Here is a 19161-nt window from a genome sequence, read left to right as displayed (position 1 = left end):
ACGGTTTCCAGCCCAGGAAAGTCGTTGCAGGTGGAAACCGCAACTAATCTCGACATTCAAATAGCGGTTTACGAGCTCTAGTTACTATTGCCTTCGTAATAGGAAGCTAAGACTCATACCTTCTCGCCAGCTCTGTGGTAACGTGCTGAGCTGTGAAAAAGCGTCTGTTACGGTTCGCAGTTTCCAGTCTCACTGAATGTAACGTTTTTATCCCTTCTGTGAAAGAGCTACAAGCAGTCAGATCAAACATCAATAAGGAAATCGCAAGAAAATGCTTTCAGCTCATAGTGCAATGTTGAAAAACTTACAATGCTGCACAACAGGTAAGGCCTCTTTCCGCTGCTGACAAGCGAATTTTGGGTTTCTAGGAATACGTAACTATATTTATGAAATGCCACATTTGCATACCTCTTGAGTATGACACAGCATACCAATTAAACACAGACCCAATCAAAATCTAAGTGAGTAGTATTTTACTAATTCGTGTCGATAGAGGCATGCTTGTTTACAGATACTTTCGTCGTAAGGTTACCATGGTTAGTTTTATTTCATTTCTTATAATACAGTGCACAATTTTCGTAAGGTTTCCTTTAGTGTTGTTAAAACAATAGTAAACATGAGAGAGAAATTAATCATCAACGATATATGCGAATTCTCAGATGTTACCTATGACAGTCTGACAATGCACATGCAGTTTATTGATTACATGCATGTAGAAAACTTGTTCTGAGTTAAAGCTGTCAAACAAAGTTTGAAGAAGAATAAAATATCACTACCACACGACGGCTAATATAGAAAATACTTTTCTGACATATTATGGCACGATGCGCTCTCCCTGCACATCTTCGAGATGCATCTGCTGCCTGCTGTCTATTAAACCTGAATAGAACAAAATGTCACAGTAGTTAGCCCTTTTTCCACATGCGACTACTTTGGGTTGAGAAGTGAAGGGAATTATGTTCAAAGTTCCATTAGATTGATACCTTCAGCAGAGAGCAGAATTGCGTTTTAAAAAATGTAGCACTGAATGTATTCGAACTCGCGACATCTTATCTATGCTACAAGCTGACACGTAGCTACAGCAGCTCCAGAGCTCGGTAACTATTCCTCCAGAACTTTTGGATTCCACAGCACTGTGAGATTATGCATATGGCCAGGTCTTGACTTCTGAGAGACAAACAGTTACAGCTTTTCTTTTGGACTGAACGACGTTTTCTAGTAACAGATAGCGCAATAGAATAGCTCAAGTGGAAAGGAACACTTCCTATTTAAACTTCTGCATCCTACACTGTTGGCAGTTGTGTGTAGGTGGCAGTTACGTGATTTTATTTCTGTGATTACAAAATAGTCGAATGTATGCACTGGGTAGCCGAGGCAGCTAGTTCATGGTGATTCGGTCAACCAAGTAAATGAATTAACTGAACATGCTGCAAATTACTACAGGGAGCCTGTGTGTCAGAATTCTCATCCAGTGTGGCGCAACTGCGTTACGATAGAAAAATGACTCGCAGAGAAGAGGATTTCGTGGTCTGTTGGACGGATGGTAGGTTGTTATACCTATGGTCTGGGTTCGATTCCCACTTCCATCAATGATTTTAGATAGGGAGAGACAGATTCCATTCTCTCCTGGCTACACCAAGTGAGGAGATATAATGGCTGCGTGGTCTGAAAATTCACTTTAAAGATGATATTCCTTCTTTACCAAGTAGGCGGTAGGTTGAACCACAATAAAGTCTGGAGTGGCGACATGTAGAAACTCTATCACCAGTAACCTTTCTTATACTAGTTATTTATTTCAAGTGAAGACACAAACGCTATGTATGGTCACAGGACACTTATTCCATCTTTTATTTGAGCTTCTGTATGTCGATAAAATTGGTTCTAAACTGGGAATGCAACTCAGACCGCCCTTAACGCGGAATTTGATCCCTTCGTGGCAATACAGCTCGGCTACAATTTGTTGTTTGTTCAAAACTGCAGATTCCTCAACACCTTCACATATTACGCGTGAATGGGATCGAATCCTGGCCCGGCACTAAAGATTTAATTATGTATTATCAAGCTCTATCATGAGAACACCTATCTGCTGGTGGATAATAATTTTGATTTTTAATGTATTTTCATTCGTTGTCAACACTAACGATATCTGACGTTTTTAACTCCCAGTGAGACACAGAACTATTTGCGAGATGACTGTAAGTTCAAGATGCTATTCTGAGCAGCTGGTGGAGAAAAATTCGGTAGCTGACGTCTCTTTGTGTGTAGTCAACAACGATATGTGTGGGGCTCTATTCCCAGTGAGCGCTGAACTCTTCGTCATATTATTTCAGTTCGTCGTGTCATTTAATGTTCATACATATTCTCAACTAGCTGCTCGTGAATAACTTTAATTTTTAATGTCATTTTGTGTTAAATAGTTCAAATGGTTCAAATGGCTCTGAGCACTATGGGACTTAACTTCTAAGGTCATCAGTCCCCTAGAACTTAGAACTACTTAAACCTAACTAACCTAAGGACATCACTCACATCCATGCCCGAGGCAGGATTCGAACCTGCGACCGTAGCGGTCACGCGGTTCCAGACTGAAGCGCCTAGAACCGCACGGCCACACCGGCCGGCCCCCACCATCTGGTATCAATGCATTACCCTATCATCCATTATATATAATCATTTTCATAGTACACTTGATATTATAGATGAGTAGGACACAAGACAGGACATAGATAATGTCCGTTTGACGTCAACAGTGTGTAACATTTTACTTTTTTTGAATAGGACAATGTTCCTCTCCAATAATTTTTAGATTAGTTACAATAAGCTTACGCTGCAAGAGAATTCGCTTGTATTTTTCAATATGTGGTCTGTTGTCGTTTGAAGGCCTTCCATAACATCGGCAACGTCGTGCAACTCCACCGAGGGCTGTCTGGAGTAGGGTGGAGATAGCAATGTGAAAGTTGCGAGCTGTCGAAGACGATCTTCATATTCCTAATGCGATTAGGACATCGTATACTCTTGACGACGTTTAGCACCTGTGCAGTCAGTCACCCAATTTCAGAATTCATTTTGAGTAATCCTGCTAAATTCCCTAAATATTGTCTTTTTATATTGATGAGTAATATGGATAGTCGTCACGTTCATGTGCCGTCTACAACGCAAATTTAATGTTACTATCCTAGGAACTAACCTGCAATACGTTTTGTATTTCATAATCGGAACTATCTGCATTAACCGTCATCAGAGCAATGTCAGGGAACAGAATGCAGCAGTGCCTTGCTACCTACTTGAGGACCTGCTTGAGTCGTGTTCTAAGGAAAGGGTAGTTGCTGGTTCACATTATATTACACTAGCGAGAAGTACCGACTTTTCCTTTTCTCTGCAAACATCCAGAACTAAATTCAGTAACTAAATGCTAAGAATATATTTGCATTGTGCCAACTCAAAGATCAATAGATACGGATATAGATATAGATTTTTATATTTAAAGCCATTCTCGTTCTGCGTTGGAATAAACATCATTCATTATTTGCTTGTTCTTGTTACGATTGTTACTGTCATTCTCTCACTCGCAAGAGTTTTCGCATTCCTATTTGGTATCGATGCACATGAAGAGTGGCTATGAAAGAAGGGAATACTGAATGTTACGTCATGCAGAATACACTCATTTACTTCGGCTCCTCGTGATCTACGCTACAGGAGAAGTGAGATACATAAAGTTGACAGTGTGAGGACAGACCTGGTAGCACAACTGTGCAACTACACAGTGTTACCAGATAAAATGGTGCTGCGGAATCGACAGTGTAGTACGGACTTTGCCACAGTAGCAGACAGCTGGTAATTTAGGACCATGACCGTGGATTACACTTTGGTCAGTGCTGGTTAGAGTGCTGCAACTGTAAATGGAAGGCTTTGTTTGATAGTCTTATGCTGATGCTGTCTGAATAAATTATGCCATTGGATACAAAGCGGTTTAGTTTTGAGACCTAACCCACGAGGGGGGAAGGCACAGTGGTCTGCTTCAGGAATTCCAAGCAATAAAACACAAAAACAACCCAGGAAGGGAGACATGCATTTGGAATCTGTTCATCGTTACGGGGTCAAACAAGAGGGTAACATTACTGAAACAATGATCGGGCTACTTAGTATATAATAGAGCATACAGATTTCAAGGAGGAAACGTATGAAGACGCAGACTTCCTCGTTATCAATATGTGCGGCATATCTTTCGTGTTAACGAAAGTAAATTTCCGCTTTACCTCTTCTTACATGTCAAATGAAATGAATGCCATGAGGAATAGAATATTTGTTGACTGCGTCTCTTCTTGCTTCCATCCTTACCAACATATTTCTTCATTCTCGTGGTAATCATGACATTCTATGTGTATGCTGCAAAAGATTGCAAGTGGACAAATTCGACATCGAGGTGCAAAGCGTTATATTAAATACGAATAAGCTTCCGGTGTATTTTTACTTCGTTTGTATTTTTAGATGATTATGAACGTTACGGAAAATTATCTCACATGCTTTATGTTGAATGAGAAACATTGAATGATCCGTTTTGCTTTCCCTACGTTGAAATGATATAATGTCGGCGTCAACAGCCTTCTTCCACACCGGAAGCTGAAACTTGTATCATTCTGGATTAATGATAATTGAATGTCTCATATGTATACATAGCCCAGAAGGCGACGTCAGAAACCATCAGGGGAGAACGCCGCATAAAAACCAAACGTGCGCGCGCGTCTCCACTCTGAAGAACCGTATCGGAGAATCACGGCAAGCATTTCGCTGAAGAGCTGCCTCGTCAGAGAGCCTAGAAATGGCAGCGTCGTAGCAAGTATTTGTCAACACTCTGATAGTGCATTTACTCCCGGGTGTAGGTCGGCGTTACCTCGCTAAATTCACTTGACATTCGTTTTCCACATCGAAGACTCGTACGATATAATCCACTGCAAGATGACACAATTAGAAAGTATATTTAATTTCTGGACTCCAAGAATGGCGTTCTTCACATAAGTAACACCTGTTTGTGTGTGCATTCGGGAGGACGACGGTACAATCCCGCGCCCGGCCATCCTGATTTAGGTTTTCAATGATTTCCCTAAATCGCTTCAGGCAAATGCCGGGATGGTTCCTTAGGAAGGGCACGGCCGATTTCCTTCCCCATCCTTCCCTAATCCGAGCTTGTGCTCCGTCTCTAATGACTTCGTTGTCGACGGGACGTTAAAACAGTAATCTCCACCTCCTCTGTTCGTGTGTTTAAGGTTGCGTTTTGAGGCTCAGGCAACATTGCAGTGACTGTATTCCGCCTCTGGCCGCCAGTGTATCATTAGGTCAGAGGTTCTTTTGTGCGTTGCAGTGCTTGTACTATAAGACATAGCAGTTCGAATCACGGTAGAAGCCGCTGAGTACAACCTTTTATTTTCCATTTTAATTAATGGAGTTGCAAACTGCTAGTAAAAATTTCTTATGCGAAATCTGAAGAATGCCTTTAAACATCAATCTTCGTCCGATTTCGACTTAGTAAATTAAGTTAATATCATGGATTTCTGCTTTGCGAATTCCAAGGTGCTTCACTGTAAAATAGACCCTGAAAAGATTCAAACCGACTGTCAACGATATAAATTTGAGCTTTGTTCGTCATATAGGTCTAACATGTCAGAAGGTTGTTTATGAAGTGCACATGTTCATTAATGTAGTTCCCTTCTTCTAAATTTTTGCAATAGCATTTAACTGTAGACGTTTTCTAACACCGGCGTTAGCAATTCCTTTCCGTTCTCTGAAACCTTCAAAACGACAAATTTTTCTGGTTTAAATCTGATGACCTTAACTATCACTCCCGATCAACAATAAATACTTCATGAACCCATACATGGAACTCCAAATGTGCAGTGTTCCTGCACTGCTACAGAGCATGCATTGCAAGGTATTCACACAGTTTATCGCATAGACTTACCATAAGGAATGAAACAAGAACTGTAATACACTTTACACCACAGACGCTCACTCTGGTTTGACGAAAACATCCAAACATTGACCAAAAGTTGCACAAATAATTGAGTTTGAAAGGAAAAGAAACGATGTATGAAGCATTTATAAATTCATCGAATGTAGTGAGGTGGTTTAATTTCGTCCCAGTCTATAAAATTAATTTCGGGCCATACTCAGCTCTTGCCGATTAATGTAATATAATACCCGCCTACTAATCAGGGCGTCTGTCTCCGTTGCTTTTGAGCGTGAATGGAAATTGTAGAAATTTTCTGTGGAGCAACATTTAATAATAAAGCGTTTTAAATCATCAAAAGCGATGAGCGGTAGCAGGCGCTTTCGATAAAGAACGGGGGAGTGCAGCGCCGCTGCTGTCGCCACGGCCGCTGCCAGTAGCCAGCAAATGGATCCCGGAGCTTTGCCGCATACGGCGTCCAGAGGAGGACAGTCTGCAGGAAATCTGCCGCAAAATCGTTACTGGATAAAATTTTGATATCGGTGTGTCACAAAGCGAAATAGATTGAATCTGCGCTACCATTACATTCACGTCTTCAGCATTCAGACAGAAGAGACTATAAAAATATTTTATACCAGCTGCTCTCGATCCACTGACATTATGAACAGAAACAACGCACGCTACCGCTAGACCACAGGCGTAATCAGCCTAGAGTTTCTCTATCATGGGACAAGTTTTCCTCCAGGAAGTGCCGCAGTCTACAGTGTTGCCAGATTGTGCAGATAACCGGACTTAGAGAATTAGCGAGTTGGCCAGTTTTTTTGTCCCATGTCGCGATCGGCGCGGACTTAGCCTCTGAAGCGGCCGGCCGCCGGTCAAGTTTTATGTCAAAGAGTGTACTTTGTGGATAGCCCTCGTATAACATTTTGTGGACTTACCTCAGCGTCAAATATAATTTTTCTTCTGCACTTATTGCGTTTCTTAGGCACTGTGGCATTATGTCATCTTTAATAAACTGAGCACGAAATTAAACTGTCTTTTATTTAAACGACAGTAGCTCCTGAAGATATTTTCATCACCTAACAAATGTGTTTTTATCAGTGCTGTGTAACTACCTTCTGCAGACATTACCAGCTTTCGTCTTTTCCTGGAATACAACAATAAAATGTCATCGTCTTCCTCTTCCAACAACAGCGCAATAACAGCGGTGGTGTTAACAGACATCTCGCCTCGCGCAGCTGTTCCCGGCAACTGCATAGCTCGTCTGTCGCTGCGTTCCGCAACGCACCAACTGCAGGCGGCAGCGCTGCCCTCTGTCATCTGCAGCCGCGGTCGGTCGCTGTCGCCGTGTTCGGAATCGCACCTTTAGGCGTCACAACACATCCATTTGGTTGTGGTTGTTGTTGTGGTCTTCAGTCCTGAGACTGGTTTGATGCAGCTCTCCATGCTACTCTATCGTGTGCAAGCTTTTTCATCTCCCAGTACCTACTGCAACCTACATCTTTCTGAATCTGCTTAGTGTATTCATCTCTTGGTCTCCCTCTACGATTTTTACCCTCCACGCTGCCCTCCAATACTAAATTGGTGATCCCTTGTTGCCTCAGAACATGTCCTACCAACCGATCCCTTCTTCTGGTCAAGTTGTGCCACAAACTTCTCTTCTCCCCAATCCTATTCAATACTTCCTCATTAGTTATGTGATCTACCCATCTAATCTTCAGCATTCTTCTGTAGCACCACATTTCGAAAGCTTCTATTCTCTTCTTGTCCAAACTACTTATCGTCCATGTTTCACTTCCATACATGGCTACACTCCATACAAATAGTTTCAGAAATGACTTCCTGACACTTAAATCAATACTGGATGTTAACAAATTTCTCTTCTTCAGAAACGCTTTCCTTGCCATTGCCAGCCTACATTTTATATCCTCTCTATTTCGACCATCATCAGTTATTTTGCTCCCCAAATAGCAAAACTCCTTTACTACTTTAAGTGCCTCATTTCCTAATCTAATTCCCTCAGCATCACCCGACTTAATTAGACTACATTCCATTATCCTTGTTTTGCTTTTGTTGATGTTCATCTTATATCCTCCTTTCAAGACACTGTCCATTCCATTCAACTGCTCTTCCAAGTCCTTTGCTGTCTCTGACAGAATTACAATGTCATCGGCGAACCTCAAAGTTTTTATTTCTTCTCCATGAATTTTAATACCTACTCCGAATTTTTCTTTTGTTTCCTTTACTGCTTGCTCAATATACAGATTGAACAACATCGGGGAGAGGCTACAACCCTGTCTCACTCCTTTCCCAACCACTGCTTCCCTTTCGTGCCCCTCGACTCTTATAACTGCCATCTGGTTTCTGTACAAATTGTAAATAGCCTTTCGCTCCCTGTATTTTACCCCTGCCACCTTTAGAATTTTAAAGAGAGTATTCCAGTCAACATTGTCAAAAGCTTTCTCTAAGTCTACAAATGCTAGAAACGTAGGTTTGCCTTTCCTTAATCTTTCTTCTAAGATAAGTCGTAAGGTCAGTATTGCCTCACGTGTTCCAATGTTTCTACGGAATCCAAACTGATCTTCCCCGAGGTTGGCTTCTACTAGTTTTTCCATTTGGTACCATTGATTAATAGTTTGTCCCTGTGGCACGAGTTCATAATGAACTAATCCCTCAAAGTCGAAGAAAACTATCAGCATCGCTTTGACATTTGACCTGACGAGCTTGTTTTGGTCTTGGAGAACCTTCCCAAACCCATTGTGAAGATTGAACCTTGGCCTCAACATCACAACCGCAGACCTACGTCTCATCACCAGTTATGATTCTCTTAATGAACATCTCGTTCTTGCGCGATCCAAAAGCTCTTCGCAGATTGCGAGGCGAAGATCTTTTTGGTCTTGACTCATGAGCCCTGAGGCGAACTTGGCGGCAACACGTTGCATTCCAAAGTGCTCTGTCAGGTTTCATGACATGATCCAACTGAAATGTTACGTTCTTCTCCAATGGCTCTGATAGTCATCTTCGACTGGCATGCACGCTTTCTTGGACGGTCCTCACATAAGCGTCTTTCATAGACATCGATGGGCATCCTGAACGAGGGTTATCTTTAACTTCTGTCCAGCCATTTTTACACCGTGTAAACAATTCGCACAACCAAGTACGGCTTAAGCACTCATCATCGTAGGCTTCCAGCGTCATTTAGTATGTCTGTAAAAGTTATCTTGAGTTTCACGCAAAATTTAATGCAGAAGCGTTGCACGTCTAACTCTGCCATCTCGAAATTTTCAAACTGTGCGACACAACATTCTACTCAATGCAGCACTAAACAATGACAACAGACGTACAACAATGAAACTGGCGGCAGTTATACATCAAACACAGGGGCATGTGCAGGGATGTCAACCACATTTCGCTCCTACACACCTGTGGCCCGAAAATACGAATGTTCCAGATTTTTTTGAACAGACCTTGTGTTATCAGTTCAGATTGACCTTTGTTCGAGGAAATGTTTTTCGTTAAGGATCAGCTATTAATTTCTTATTCGAACTTAACATAAAGGCACCATAACTCGTCATCAGCAACAATATTGCATAGGAATGCTCAGTGACCGGACTGATTATGCCCAAGCAAAAATACATGACTAGTTATCTCTTTTATTTTTATTGACTTGATTTAGAGCACGTAATACTGCTACCCCCAAACTCTGAATGTAGCCTATTGAATTCAAGTGTTTCAGTTAATCAGATGTGTCAATTATCAACACTTCTTGATTGTGGATAATAGTTCATGCCAGAACGATTCCTCTTCTGACAAGAAATTAATTTTCTGGAGTGATTTGTCGGATAGCACTCGCCCCATAGATGATAAAACGATTCCGTTGTCTGCACCCCTCCATTAAACCCAAAATGAACAATATGTCCAAATTGTTAGAAGTTTTTCTACCTGCTGCTCTATTTTTATAATTCTTTAACAACTCTCATTAGACTGAAGTATGCAAAACTAGATACCTTACTGCACAACAGGTGTCAGAACGTCAAATAAGAAAATGATTCTTGATAAATACAATCTCACCAAGGTATGCATCTTGTACAACTGCATACAGTTCACTGGGTTTATCAAAGTTATTTAGGACAGAAAGTTATGTATTTATTTAGTATATGGCTAGCATCACATCACACAAGAAAAAATTATTGTTAGTGATACATACACACATATCTAACATACAGAAAAACAGAAATTTCGTAATGAGTAGTTATTAATGGTGAAGTTATTCGCATCCACAGCATACCTTAAACTGCACCTATCACCTGACTGGTTCTAAACGAGTAACAATACTGGTGCCAGACAATCCAAGCAATCTCCTAGTACACATATCACCACATGTGGGAAATCAGACTACAATAAGAAATAATGCGAGGTCAGAAGCATACCGAACTGTGCTGGCTGTGATCACCTGTTTGGATGGTAGTTGGCATCAAGGTTCCTGGTGGCGATTGGCTGGTGGCTGTTGTAGGGCAAGGAAACTCTTACGCATAAAATGGTTTGATCTTGAAGCAGCCACAAGCTCTTTTGTGTACATGTTTTTAGAAAATTTTGCTATTACTGGTGGGTTTGAAAGTGAAGTAAAATATTTGTGAGGTTCCACAAGTGTACCTTCGGCAGACAGCCACAGTACAGTTAAACCTGCAGTAGTCGAGGGACTGACGGTCCACACGAATGTTTTCTCCCCTTCTTTTTCATTGCTTTGGATATAGGAATGACATGCCTCGAGTACCTTCCTGTTATCAGCAGTACTGCGTTACTCCTTTGTTTCATTTTGACTAGGGCAGCAGTGGTGAGACGATCAAGGATTGCGAACTGGCAGTTCCATATGACCAGCGGTGTTCAATATAATTTGCACTGTTGACTTTAGGAGAAATATTAAAATGGTAGCGATTATAGTTATATTGTACCCTATTCTAAAGGTGTTTGTTATTACTGTAGTATTACTTTCTGCTAGTTATATTGTTTTGTTAGTGACAGATCACTTAACTGTTCTATTTATATATTTTTGCGAAATGTAATTGCCACTTGAATTCACAAAGCAAAGCAAGTGTCAGGGGCGTTCAAATTTGCCTTCAGAAAACTTTGTACTCTTGTACCATTTATTCCTAAGAAAAGAAAGATGTATTCAGCCTCCACCATGGTGACAGTGTTAATGAAGGGACATACAAAGCAGAAATGAGAGTTATGTACAAGAAGACAAAAGGATGTGTGGACATGTGTGACAGTCTTGTGCTATCTACAACTGCGCAAGACACACTGACTGATTGTCTTTGGTCGTATTTTATTCCCTACTGAATGTTGGAGGTATCAGTGCTTTACTAATTCATGCTGCTAAACAAGCTAGGTAGCTGCACTAAACAAAGAGATCTTATGCACCTTGTTTGAGAACACATTGAAGTCCAAGCATTAGTCCACAAGCAGGTACAGCAACATACAGTTTGAGCAGAAGACAACATGTCCTTCACAGACTTCTGCACTGGACACTGTTGCCAGATTGTGCAGATCACTGGACTTAGAGCTCTGAGGGGCGATCAGTTTTATTGGCACCTTAAGCAAACGGCTCAAACTCTGTGCAGTGGCTGGCTGACAGACAGTTTTTATGTCTTGAGGCTGTACCTGTAGCACTAAGATACAGTCCCAGATCTTCACTTGTCTCCAATTTTGTTTGTAATTGTAATAATATGTTAACTCTTTATTTGTCTGCAACAGAAGCTAAGTTTTAGGTACCTTAACATGAAATTGGCTGGTATTAATTACATAACACCATAGAATGTTACCACAACAAACTTGTAAAACTCTCACATTCCATATCGTGTGATATATTCACAACATGGGACACGAAATAAGTAAATAAATAAAATAATATGAATCGACATAAACTGAACAATCTGCTGTCAGATATAACCAAGCCAGTTTGTGCAATGCAGGATTGTCAACAAATCTGATGATGTTTTTTCCATATAGGCACACAAAATCATATTACCCGGCAGTAAGTTCCTTTAGAAAATTAGTTTTTAATGCACGTTATGATATATGGTTCTTGAATCTCATATTGTTCGAAGAGATTTCGGGATTGCATCCGGTCATGGTAAATTTCACAAATGTTATATTGTTCAGTTCACCAGAGCCTCAGTATCTTGAAAGCCTTCTTCTCCAAAGAAACTGCACAAAGATATAAACATGTTAATTGTGAACGATTGAAGCTGAAGTTGGAGGAAAATAGCAACAGGCTCTGCAGTTTTCACCCTTGTAATATGCTCAGCGTCTTCTTTCATAATGTCAGTAGAAGTATTAAGCAGACAGCTAACATTTGCTCTTTACCACAAACAAGTGCAGTATGAGCATCCTCGTTTGTAAAGTTAACTCCTTTGGCTTACTTCACATACACCCGCTGCAGTAAAATAACTTTAATAGTACTGTGCTAAAAATTATTTATTTATGTTATTTATTCATCTATTAACATTACTGAGTGATCCACTGCCTTGGTAGCTCTGGTGGGTCGTTTTCCACTAAAAACTAGTGACAAGCCGCAGTGATAACTCTGTCATTTTCCACAGTTTCTCTCAGTGCTTTTACTGTTCTTGTCTTTTACATAACTACATTGTTAGTTAAAAATTATAAACGTGTGATACAAAAGTACATTTTGAAAAAGAAAAACAAATTTTACTATATCATTGAAAGGAAAATAATAGACACGAAAAATCTGGAAAATAAAAGACGTCCCATCACATGGCTATTTCAAATAAGAGATCTTTGGTAAATACCTCGAGCCCGTTTCACTTGACCTAGCACATTCTATTTTGCTATGGCTACTATACTGAAGTTAGCTCCATATGGTATGTGTATATGTGTGTGAGGCATGACAGTACTATTTGTTACTACAATTAGTGACACCATTTGGAAGGGTGACCTAGGACCTTGCCTCTCCAAACAGCGTTTCTAATCTGTGTTGTGCGTTCATGATTGTGTAGTTGAGTCTTATTATACTGCACATGTAGTTTATGTACAATATTATAAAATTCACATGTTTTACAGTTTGCATCTTATACAGTTTACACATTACAGAATTACAAGTTTGAAAATAATGATCCAAAAAACTAAAGAATTACTTGTTTTACGTTGTACAATCAAGAAATATTGTTGGTTTATTTATTATTAATAGCTTATTTCTAAAGTCCATGTATACAGGGTGAGTCACTAACTATTGCCACCTATAATAACTCCGAAAGTATGATAATAGCTGGAAAGTTTGTGGGACAAATGTTGCATAGGACAACGAGGGCCATAACATGACGTAGGTTTTTTTGTTGCTAGGTGAGGTCGCGTCAGAGATATGAAGGTCAACTTTGTTTTTTTTTTTTTTAAGTAGGATGCTATAGTTTGGTACTTATTTTTTGATAGCAGCTATCGAGACGAATTCAATGATGGGTAACAGTGAGGTCTTTGAAGATCAACGAAGGTCAAAAAGGTGGCATAAACGTCTGTTATACAGAAGGTGTTCGAAGTGATGGCCATTGGTATCAATGCAGTGGTGGAGTCTTCTTATCATGGATTGAGAGGTATTCCGTATCATTTCGGCACTTATCGAAGGACGTGCTCTGACAATTTTCTCTCGTATATCGTGCAAATACTAAATATTCGCCGAATACGGCGAATCCATCTAAAGTGCCATTGACATGTAAACACCATTAGACGGTTTCGCTATACAACACTAATAGGAACGGTAAGAGTAGTATCGTCGAATCAAGCCAATGTGAACGACGTATTCCTTTGAAGCACAAGTCGATATGCTTCTGATTTACAATGCCACCGAAATTCAGTGAGAGCTAGAGACTCATACGCTGAAAGATATCCTCAACGTACTCACCCTACATGTCGTACAATAAAAATGTGTATTATAAATTGAGAACAACTGGATCTTTAATGCATCGGAAACATTTCCGGCAAAGGGAAGTTACTAACGAGGAAATGGAAATTGGTACTTTAGCCACTGTGGTTCGAGATCCTTGTATTAGTTTGTGTCAAATCGCAAGGGAAACTGGCAAGAGCCAGAGTAATGTTGTTCGTGTTCTACAGCGCCATAAATATCATCCCTACCATATACGAGGTTTGTCCGGAAAATACGTATAGAAGTTGAATAACAACTTTATTTTACAATTATTCAGGTATTACAATATGGTCTCCCTCAAAGTACTCGCCCTGAGACGCGATACACTTCTGCTAACGCCGTTTCCACTGTTGATAACATTGCTGAAAGTCTTCAGTTGTGCTGTTGTTCAGTTGCCGTGTCGTTTCCGCCTTGATGGCTTCCACATCTCTCAAGTGCCGCCCCCGAAGCAACATTATGCATTTCGGGAACATGAAGAAGTCACACGGGGCTAAATCTGGTGACTAAGGCGGGTGGTCTGTCACGGTGATTGAGCTTCGGGCCAAAAACTCGCGCACAACGAGCGACGTGTGAGCGGGCGCATTGTCGTGATGAAGGATCCACCTGCCCCCTTTTGCCAACTCTGGTCAAACTCGGGCTACACGAACTCTGACACGTGTCAGAACTTCAACGTAAAAATTTCCGTTCACTCTCTGGCCGGGCCTTGTGAACAATGCCCCTAGAATCAAAGAAAACAATCAACATTGTCTTCACATTGGACCTTGATTTTCGCGACTTTTTTGTTCTCGGTTCTCCTGCTAGTTTCCATTCCTTGCTTTGAGATTTGACCTCCACATCGAATTCGTAAAACCAGGACTCGTCTCCAGTGATGACTCGGTTGAGAAAGTCCCCTCGTTCCTCTGCTTCCAACCAATTCTCACATCACTCAACCCTCTTTGTTTTCTGTTCTGGCGTCAAGAGCTTCGTACAATTTTCGCATACAATTTCTTCATTTCAAGTTTTTGTGTCAGGATTCCGTGAACGATTGTTTTGGGGATTGACAGCTCGTCAGCAATCATTCTGACTGTCAACCTACGGTATTTAAGAACACAAGCCCGAATTCGTTCAACATCTGCATCGGAACTCGATGTCGACGGGCGTCCTGGGCGAGGGTCATCGATCACTTCTTCTCGGCCGTCCCGGAACCTTTTTAACCACTTGTTCGCGGTTGGTTCCTTCAGAGAATTGTCTCTGTAAACCTGTTTCAAACACTCAAAAATCTCACGGCCATTCTTGCCTAGCTTTGCAAGAAACTTGATGTTGACGCGCTGTTCCTCAATCAGAGAGAGCTCCATGCCGACGGCAGGTGAAAAAGGGTAACTGTCAACAAGCTGCCGCACACTCCCGCCTTCACGCAGAGTGCTCTGACTCGAACTGGGCGTTTATGGGATTGATTACAGCAGTAGTCCCACCTGGCGTTGACTGCAACTTGTAACATAAAGACATTATTCAATTTTTATACGTATTTCCCGGACATACCTCGTAAGTCTCCTCCAAGAATTATCTGATACGGATTGCATGCGTCCCATTGAATTCTGCCGATGGGCACAACTTCAGATTCAGAGGGATAACACATTTATTAATTTGATTTTATTTACTGACGAGGCTACATTCACGAACCATGGAAATATTAATTTGCACAACATGCATTATTGGGCAACTGAAAATCCATGTTGGCTGCTGTAAGTTGCACACCAAAAACCGTGGTCGGTGAATGCATGGTGTGGGATTCTGGAGGACTGAATTATAGGCCCTTATTTCATCGAAGGAAATCTTAATGGTAGGAAGTACACCCCATTCCTGCAAGAAACATTAGGTCTGTCATTGGAAGAAATACCTTTAGGAACAACGAACAGAATGTGGTACAACAAGATGGGTGTCCGGCGCATTTTTCGCTGATGGCTAGAAATGAGTTGCAGAGACAATTCCCAAATCGTTGGATTGGAAGCGGAGATGTGTCGTGGCCGGCTCATTCGCCAGTCTTGACGCCTCTGGAATTTTTTCTTGTGGGGATTCGTAAAAGAATTTGTTTATAAAGATGTTTCAACTACACCTGAAGATATGGGAGGGAGAATTGTCAGAGCATGTGCTTTGAAAAGTGCCGAAGTGATAAAGAATACCACACAGTCAATGATAAGGAGATAGCAGCACTATGCAACAGGTACTCTGCTGAATATCTCCAGCCCCTGTAATAGTGCCGTCTGTGCGCCTAAGAGCTGACAGTTCTGCAGGCGTCCTTATCTTATCTGATGGAAGGTTGGATGGTCGCCCCCATCCAATATATTGTTTTGCAGCTGAGTTTTGACAAAATTGTTCCAGTGATCCTGTCAGGTCTTTATGGTATATTTTTATATTTGTGCTTTGCTTCACGATATATTTCCAGCCTTAGTCCTCACTCTTGTGCTGTTTTCACTTTTTGGTAGTGTTTCCTATTGTCTCTGGCGTCTTTTCTTAGTTTTGTTAACTCAGCGGATCAGGGGAAATTCAATTTCAGTGCAAGGTTGATCTTTGGGGTAGCTATGAGTGACTGTTGTGCATTTTGAAGCAGGTACATCAGAATGTGTGGTTCATAGTCTGTGCTACGATTCACTGTATGGAAGGAAAATTCTTCACCCACGTCCCTTAAGTTTTGTCTACAGCCTTGTTTAGAAGAAGTCGTTTTTGTTTATGTGAAGAGTGTGCGTTCGTGTTTGCGTATGTGTCTCTGTGAATGAGTATGTCATTATAATCACTGTGTGTGGCATTATCTAGTACTTCCCTTTTGTTGAAGTAAGTTATGGACTTCGCATTTCCTAGTGGGATGTCAATATTGGTGGTTCCTCTTGCATTATTTCGGTATGTAGGTGTTCGTCCTGCTTTGTTTAGAACAAAGAGCTGCATTCATTTTGTCAACTACGATTAGTAACCTATTTGTCTGTCTGTCTGTGAACCATAGCGTCGACCGTTCATTGATGTCACTAAGTGTGAGTAGTCTTGTCAATAGAAAACTATACTATATCTCTTATTTGGTCAGCAAAAAGGCTCCTTGTCATAGGAATACTGTGTATACAGAGATGCGATACAGATTCTCGTCCATGCGTAATTTCAGTTGTGGCTAAGTGTTCAGAACAGAGTTGTATTATTTTTGTGACTCTGTAATTTATATTCGCTATTACAATCGCAGCCTTGGCATCTTGGGACACAGTAATCGTTATGAGATATTTGGGAAGGCGTGTTCTGCTCTGCCTGAACGTCGTTCGGAAGTCTTCTCAGTTATACTGCAACCAAACTGCTCCCATTGCGATTTAGTTGTAACATCTTCACAGCGGGGGTGGGGAAATCTAGAGAAGGCAAAGCACTTAAGTGTTGCCGCTTTAGGGTTGAAATAAAGGCGCCCATACGCCCTCACGAAATCCTTATAAGCTTTATCGACATTTAAAATCTCACCTCGTCGAGCGAATGCTTCCCTTAAGAATCTAGAGAGCTCACAATGGTCGGTTGGCAGGTTCTTTCCTAAGTATCATTCTGTCTGTCCTCTACGTTGTCGGGAAACATATTTTTCTCCCATCCAGGTGATTGAGGCGTATTACCAGACGCAGAGCAGTTTTAAAAATTTGCATATTTACTAACCTATTTATGCGTAAGTGACTCTCAAGATCATCATGATCAGTTATGTAGTTCTTGTGTTACCTGGGGTTTCTATGTCCTGCGATACAGAATGGCATTTGTCTTCCTCTATTGTTAGTGTACACTGGGAATTGTGTGCGCCAAAATACACGCAACACAGCCGACACTATATTGGAAATATATGCAGTTGCTGCCACCACTCATTTCATTAGTGGTGGAGCACAATCTCAGATTAGGATAGGTTGGGGAATGAAATTGGCCGTGCCCTTTCAATGTACCCGCATGGGCCTTTGCCTTAAGCGACTTTGGAAAAATCTAAAGCAGAATGCAATTGAGCAGTCATCCTATTGAATGTTAGGTTAGAGGAATTACTATGTTGTGCGTAGTGCTTATTTTAAAAGAAAAACAACTTATTTCCACGATCACCGTATTTAGATTTGTTTTTAAAAGTCTTAGCAAGAGCAGAAGATGCGGGGATGGGGGTGGAGGGGGCGTGGGGAGGTGCAAATGCAGTGGACAATAATACTCAACCAAGCTCTGGTGGAAAAGGGCCCGATAACGATCAAATTGGACACATCGCATACCAATAATTATTGTAATACATTTGTCATCCCACACAGGCACTCTCATCCATCAACTAGAGTTTGTTTGTTACTCATCGATTATTCTGAAGGTGTATCATCATGTCACGAAAGTTATATATTGTTATGGAATCTAATTTGTTGTTGAGGTCTTCAGTCCAGAGACTGGTTTGTTGCAGCTCTCCATGTTTATCCTGTGCAAGCTTCTTCATCTCCCAGTACCTTCTGCGACCTACATCCTACTGAATCTGCTTAGTGTATTCATTTCGTGGTCTCCCTCTACGATTTTTACCCTCCACGCTGCCCTCCAATACTAAATTGGTGATCCCTTGACGCCTCAGAACATGTCCTACCAACCGATCCCTTCTTCTAGTCAAGTTGTGCCACAGATTCCTCTTGTTCCCAATTCTATTCAATAGCTCCTCATTAGTTATGTGATCTACCCATCTAATCTTCAGCATTCTTCTGTGGCGGCACATTCCGAAAGCTTCTATTCTCTTCTTGTCCAAACTATTTGTCGTCCATGTTTCACTTCCATTCATGGCTACGCTCCATACAAATACTTTCAGAAACGACTTCCTGACACTTAAATCTATACTCGATGTTAACAAATTTCTCTTCTTCAGAAACGCTTTACTTGCCATTGCCAGTCTATATTTTGTATCCTCTCTACTCCGACCATTATCATTTATTTTGCTCTCCAAATACCCAAATAGAAAAACTCATTTACTACTTTAAGTGTCTCATTATCTAATCTAATTCCATCAGCATCACCCGATTTAATTCGACTACATTCCATTATCCTCGTTTTGCTTTTGTTGATATTCGTCTTATATCCTCCTTTCAGGACACTGTCCATTCCGTTCAACTGCTCTTCCAAGTCCTTTGCTGTCTCTGACAGAATTACCACGTCATCGGCGAACCTCAAAGTTTTTATTTCTTCTCCATGAATTTTAATTCCTACTCCGAATTTTTCTTTTGTTTCCTTTACTGCTTGCTCAATGTACAGATTGAATAACATTGGGGATAGGCTACAACTCTGTCTCACTCCCTTCTCAACC

This window comes from Schistocerca serialis, chromosome 10 (assembly GCF_023864345.2).
Source record: "Schistocerca serialis cubense isolate TAMUIC-IGC-003099 chromosome 10, iqSchSeri2.2, whole genome shotgun sequence".
NCBI classification, from domain to species: domain Eukaryota; kingdom Metazoa; phylum Arthropoda; class Insecta; order Orthoptera; family Acrididae; genus Schistocerca; species Schistocerca serialis.
The sequence above is the reverse complement of the archived record's forward strand: the minus strand, read 5'-3'. Positions refer to the sequence as shown.